Source organism: Amphibalanus amphitrite, unplaced genomic scaffold, assembly GCF_019059575.1.
Source record: "Amphibalanus amphitrite isolate SeventyFive unplaced genomic scaffold, NRLGWU_Aamphi_draft 000422F_arrow, whole genome shotgun sequence".
NCBI classification, from domain to species: Eukaryota; Metazoa; Arthropoda; class Thecostraca; order Balanomorpha; family Balanidae; genus Amphibalanus; species Amphibalanus amphitrite.
Window position 1 is genome coordinate 217277 of NW_024881916.1, and position 6654 is coordinate 223930.

At 42.9% G+C, this 6654-nt stretch overlaps 1 long non-coding RNA gene across 1 annotated transcript; it reads left to right on the forward strand.

The window, feature by feature from the left end:
* Positions 1-1187: 1187 nt before the first annotated feature.
* LOC122391110 lies at positions 1188-6432 on the forward strand. The gene is made up of 2 exons (XR_006258276.1): positions 1188-1269; positions 5902-6432. It is a non-coding gene; the product is annotated as an uncharacterized LOC122391110 (long non-coding RNA).
* Positions 6433-6654: the final 222 nt, after the last annotated feature.

Consider the following 6654-nt stretch of genomic DNA (forward strand, 5'->3'; position numbering starts at 1 on the left):
ACTGGAGACCGGACAATGTCGGTGAATGACAGTTGTTCATTCAAAAACTGCTAGCATTCCTATGAAATATACATTTCTTAAATATCAACAGCATTATCGGTGTAATTGATTATGTATAGTACCTGGTCTATAACAGGAACTTTCCACCCCATGGCTAATGCAGCAAATTCATAGATGGGCTGTGGAGCTGTACACTGTAAAAAATGTTAGCACAGTTTGAGTTTTCTGACTCACTTTAATGATGTGTTCAAACAAGCTACCTTGTTAATGAATCCGTATTTATCGAGTAATTTAAACCTTATTGCGAAGCAAAACACGGTTGGTCCAAATCAGGATGAACTAGCTCGGAATCCCGCATGTACAATGACACCTTTCGAGTAATCGCCATGTATTCATACCCGCATTTGGCGGACACTGTGTTCCGAAACACGAATACGATTTTGTGGAAGCATCTTTGCGCACGGTTATACCGTGTTGAATGACACGTTGGCGTGTTTTACCCCTCTGCGTCGAGTTTAAAAAGCAGAATGAGGTTATTTGAGCCGCGATCTTGAGAGATATTAACACTGTGGGTTGTTAACTTACTCGGTTCAGTTTCGCGCCAAATGCAGCGCCGCGTGGGCCTCAGTCGCCATCTTCGTGCGATCCAGGGAGCTCGTGTCTGTGCTGCGTCTGACGTCTTGTTGGTAAGTACAAGCGATGCTTGCTCCAAATTATTCTTAGAAATAACATCAGTGATATTAAATGTCTTTTAGGCGTGGTTGCATAAATATTATCCGTGCAGTGTGGCGTTATGGATGGAAAGGAGGAGCCCTCGGCCCTGATTCTCATTCTGCCACTCCACCACTGGTGGCTATGTGTGCGTTTGTAAAAATGCTATACATGAATAATTTGGACTGTACCTTTTCAACTTTTGCTATGAGTATGTATCTACCAGCTAGTTATGATTAGTCTGCCTGGTTTCTCTCTTCCCCTCTCTCTCTCTCTCTCTCTCTCTCTCTCTCTCTCTCTCACCTAATCTTTCGCTCGCTCGCTCCCCCTTTCTCCCTCTCTCTCCCATTGTGTCTCCCTCCGCTTTTCTTTTTGTCTGTGGAAAACAAGTAGGTAGACATCTGTTTGGCTGCGAACTGACATAATTTATTTACTTCAGATACGGCTCAAGATGAGCAGAATGAAGGTCAATCTTGAAGTCCCAGTCAGAGCTCAAGGCCTGTGAGGCAGGACTTCATTCCTTGATGAATGCGGCTCAACTGCTAACAGGATAAAAAGGTATTGTTCTGGGCTATTTCTGCCGATTTATTATTTCACATATCACAATTAGTGTCTGCATGGGACTCGGTTGTATTTTAGTAGACTGGGGTTTTGCCTTCTATAATTTGAAGCCGATATGAAAATTGAAATCACATGTTTAACGTATTTATTATCATCAAAAGCGTAACCGAAACCCGACAAGAGCCCGGGCGCCCGGGCGCTCTCTACCCCTGCGCTTATGTTTTAGGGCCTTGCCTGCGCTCTCCCTCCCTCTCTCGTCCCGCTCCCGTGGTCAGCTGTCCCGCTGTCCAAGCGAGGCCGTTGCCAATTGCCATGGCGACCGCTGACGGCCTCCTCCGACGGACGGATCCGGACGCCGAAGCTCTTAGCTCAGCCGTCTGTATTTTGATGTGCATTGGCTATTATTGGGTTGATGTTGGACGATAGGTCTATAATAGCCGTTTTCACGACGGCCATCTGGTACACTTTTGGTGCACATTTGGTGTAGATTAGGTGCAGCTTTGGTCAAATAAGGTTCAGTGTGATTCTTAGTTGCTATCAGCTAGGGTTGCACTAAGTGCGTAGATGTCTGCTTTGTCAACTTATCAGACATTAAGGGTAGGGTAGGGTAGTAGGGTAGGGTAGGGTAGGGTAGGGTAGGGTAGGGTAGTAGGGTAGGGTAGGGTAGGGTAGGGTAGGGTAGGGTAGGGTAGGGTAGGGTAGGGTAGGGTAGGGTAGGGGTAGGGTTAGGATAGGGGTAGGGTAGGGATAGGGTTGAGTTCAAAAAGGGCCCAACATACAAAACACTTGAACACCCCGCAACTATCACCATCCCTTGCAGTTCAATTAAAAACAGCTACCCAAATCTACCCAAATAACACAGCTAAAAATACAAGTCAATCACCCAAAGTAATGCACCCGTAACATAACATAAATCAAAACATACAGTTATCGCGTAAACCTGTACCTCTAGTAAATTTATAAAATGAAGATATTGGCTCTAAAAGAGATTAGATGCAGATTTGGTCATATTAGGTGCATTCGCCGGGAAGCCCGTCGTGAAAACGGCTAATGGGTACCTACACACCTTTTTAACCTCAAATTAAAATAAGTCAACTTCAAATTAAAATAGGTCAACTTCAAATTAAAATAGATCAACTTCAAATTAAAACTGTCAACTTCAAATTAAAATAAGTCAACTTCATATTAAAATAAGTAAAGTTCGTTTTAAAACATTGCTACACTAATAGTTATGTTCTTTGAAGCGCATATATTGTGTAAAACCATACACAGTGACAGATTCATTGGCTGATCCAGAAAGGCGGTCTTGGACGCCGCGTGGGGGGGGGGGGGGCATGCCCCAAAAAGTTTCTCCAAATTCCAAAAACTCATCGGATTTTAATTCCCTGCGCACTGCTGTGCAGTTTAAAACAAACTTTTCTTAATAAAAGGTGTTTAGTTTTCGTTTTTTTTTTCTCGAAAAAACGAAAACTTTCGTCAATTTCGGGGACTGCAGGGGGGGGGGGGCATTTGCCCCAAATGCCCCCCTTGGATCCGCCAGTGAACAGATTTGCTGCACCAATATGTCACCGTGTATGGTGTGTATGCAGCCACTGTGAGCTGCACCAATACATACCTACATATGTCACTGTGTATGGGTTTGCATTATATTCGCTTCAAAGAACATAACTACATAGTGTAGCAATGTTTTAATATGAAATTTACTTTTTTAATATGAAGTTGACCTATTTTAATTTGAAGTTGACAGTTTTAATTTGAAATTGATCTATTTTAATTTGAAGTTGACTTATTTTAATTTAAAGTTAACTAATTTTAATTTGAGGTTAAAAAGGTGTAGAGTAGATAGTGAACTTACCGAATCCCCAAGTATATGTAAGTTTAGTACGTTGGCCTTTCGTGTAAGAGTATAATGACAGGGAATGGCCATTTAGAGGTCAAGGGACAGTCACTTCAGTAAAGGGTGCGAGCTTAACCCGCGACCCGTTGGGGAAGGGGGAGGCACCCCTGTTGTTTTACGCTGATAACTCAAAAACGGCCGCGATTTTTAACTCCAGATTCTAGTACTTCTCCGGACATCAATTTCACTAAACTCCTGAAAAATGGGTCCTAGGTCACCTCGGGTCATGAGTTATGGAGGTCAAACTGAGGTCATGTTCGGCCATTTTCCGTCGAAAAAAGTGGTTCACGGAAAAAATCACAAAAATATATTATCATTCTAGAGACTAAAAATTCGCACAGTAGGTACAAAATGCATGGCAAAGGGAACTGCTACCACAAAATTTCCAAAATAGAAATATCAAGATCTTGATATTTCTACACTCAAAACTCCTTCAGGTTTTTTTTTAAATTTAGAGAAGTAAAAACGGAGCATATGTCGGATAGATCCTTATTCCTTATCGGCTTTACACATCCTAAAAATCAACAAAGTGGGTATCTTTAAAACTGCCAGTAATATGTATAGTTATTTGAAAGACTAAAAAAAGCCACTGTTCTTGTGACGTCCTATTTTTTTCAGCACTTGTTAGGTACTGAAAGTAGTCTAGAGTAATGTCTACGATACTTACCCTCTCTTCCTGACTGAATAGGTATAAACGTTTGTCGTCTCTTTTAAATGATAAAAGCCACTTTACGTAATAAAATGTTTGTCATTGTAAACTGGTACAATTTGACCTTGCTTGCCGTCCTGTGATGTCATAGGTCAAAGAAAAATGACGTCGAGACGCGTCGAATAACCTATAAATTGACCTAAAAAGGTCAACTTAAAAATTTGACCTCAGGTCAAGGTCACGGAAAAGGTCATGTTGCATGTCATTCGATTCGTATTGTTAATTTGAACACATTCCTGGTGTTTGCAGACACTGTTTGAGACGTTTCGTGACCTGAGATGACCTCAGAGGCATTAAAGGGGCCACAGGTGCAATTTTCCGGTTCATTGTGTCATGTTCATTTGTGTCCCGATGTTTGAGGGTGTTTTCGGCCAAAAGAAGAGGATTTCAATTTTCTTACATTGACTATAAGTCAATGGAGAGGTCGCAAAATCGACCTGACCTTAGGTCACCGAAATCGAAATTCTGAGATATGCAAATTGTTCATACTGACAAGCTCATGCAATAGCATGAGTTTCAAACTTCTGGGATGTACGAATTTACTTTAGAAATGACTGAATCACAAAGTTTTTAGAGGCATAATCACTTAACTTGACCTGTGACCTGACGTTATGTGACCCGGGGTCAAAAATATTACTCACGATGCGAAATTGATGTATCATAAGCTATACCAAGTTTCGCAGCGCTGCTCGCCGCGTTTTTTACACTCGCAAAAAAACTGGCAGGTGTGGCCAACCCCCACCCGCACCCCCCACCCGTGCGAAGGTTAACCCGCGCCCCGCTGGGGGGGGGCAGAATCTGCCCCCCCTCCCGTTTTTCGCTAATAACTTCTAAACGCGTTGCGCCAGCGACGTGAAACTTTCAGTACCTTATCATACATCAATTTGACACGATCCCTGAAAATTTGAGCGAAATCCGTCGGAAATTTTTTGAGAAATTGACGTTTTAGTGACGTCATGTTCGCCATTTTCGCCTCAAAAACGGCAAAATTTCAAACGCTGCTAAAATCTTCAATTTTAAAGGAATCAAGACGTAACAAAAAAGGTTATACGTGATTCTACTGTGTCTATCAAATGGCTATCTCGGTTTTTTGAAAATTTTGGATTTTGGCCGATTTTTTTTTCAAAAAACTGACTTTTTTGGGAAAATAATTATAAAATCCAAAATTTTGAGGGTATCGAAAAAACCGGAATATATGTCAGAGAAGTGGTCTATGTGCACCTACATACTAATTTTTAGAAGAATCGGTTCAAAAATGTGGGAGTTATTCAAAATTTTATGACGTCACGACACACAAAAATTTTGAAAAATGATTTTTTTGGAAGTTCTAGACCTCGTACGGAAACGAAAATAGCATCATTCGATTCGCCGTGAAAAACTGCATCAGATAGACACCTTTTTAGGCCTAAACAACCAACTTCAAAATTTGACCTCACTTGACCTGACCTTGACCTGACCTTGACCCCAAGTTCATCCAGAGGTGGTCCATATCACTTATTGAGTGTGCCTATTGAATTCTATGAGTAAAATGACCCATAAAACATGTGTCGCACATGCCCTTTTCTATATTTTGTTTTTGGTGACCTGACCTGACCTGACCTGACCTTGACCTTGACCTTTGAATGACATTTTTTGCAACGACTATTGTCTTGGTAGTCTAAAAACACGTTTTGGGCAATCAGTCTCAGTCCATTCTTCGGCAACTACGGTGCAAGGCCGATACTGTAGAAACTTGCATTTTGTACCCTTGACCTGACCTTGACCTGACCTCTGACCTACTTAAGCAAAAAAACTTGGGCTCTTTAGATCCGCCTTGTTGAGAGCTTTCGATTGCCGTTTTCCCCGTCTTTCTACGACCATCGGTTCGGAAGTTAGACAGGGGGGGCAGAATCTGCCCCCCCCCCCCCAGCAGGGCGCGTATGGCTGAATAGCCCAGCGGGGCGCGGGTTAAGGTATGTATCATTATGCTGTTCATTCATGCACTTCGTCATTTATTAACATTAATATTTCTTTCTTATTTCAGACACGGACCAGGGTTGGACGCTTTTTAGAATTTCCTCTCGTGAGGCACAACGACGTGTCCGCGAATGATAGGTCCGCGACGCCGTCCTCCCCCTGCATCCAGAACGCTAGTGTCACGGGTGGAGGGGAGCGAGGCTGCCATCTCCGAAGACAACACGCCTCTGAGTGTGCGCCTCCTAGTTTGTGCGGCAATGTTCCCCGTGTTCAATGAGAAAATTCAATGCCCCAGCGCCCAGCTAGTACTGACGCAAGAGCTCTCCCAAAAGTCGTTCGGAAAGTCGTTAAAAAATCGCTGCGCCGACCGGCTCCACAAGCTGAAGACTGCGCCAGTGAATGCATTTGAAACGGCACCTCTACTCTCCCATCGCCAGGCCCAAAGACGTGTTGTTCATAGGTGTCGTTCACACTACTAGTGTTGCTGATCGCGGAGGACCACTGTCCACTGCTCGTCCGCCGTGGCGTTACTTCTGATGAGGCTCAGAGCGCATGTTTACTGTGAACAACCTGCTGAAATATATAATGAGTAAATTTGTATTCTGAGACTTAATGAACTTGACTAACGAGGATGTGTGTTAAAGCAAAACGAACTGTCATGTTACACGCCTCAATTATTATGTGGAATGAGTTGTATAAATGTATACTTCGTGTCGATTTATTGCGGTTAAAGACGTTACCTCTGTTTAAACGCGGCTGGGCCTGTTACACCCCGTTCGCATCAAAGGAGGTACGCCTTTCATCGCAATGAATAAGTCCA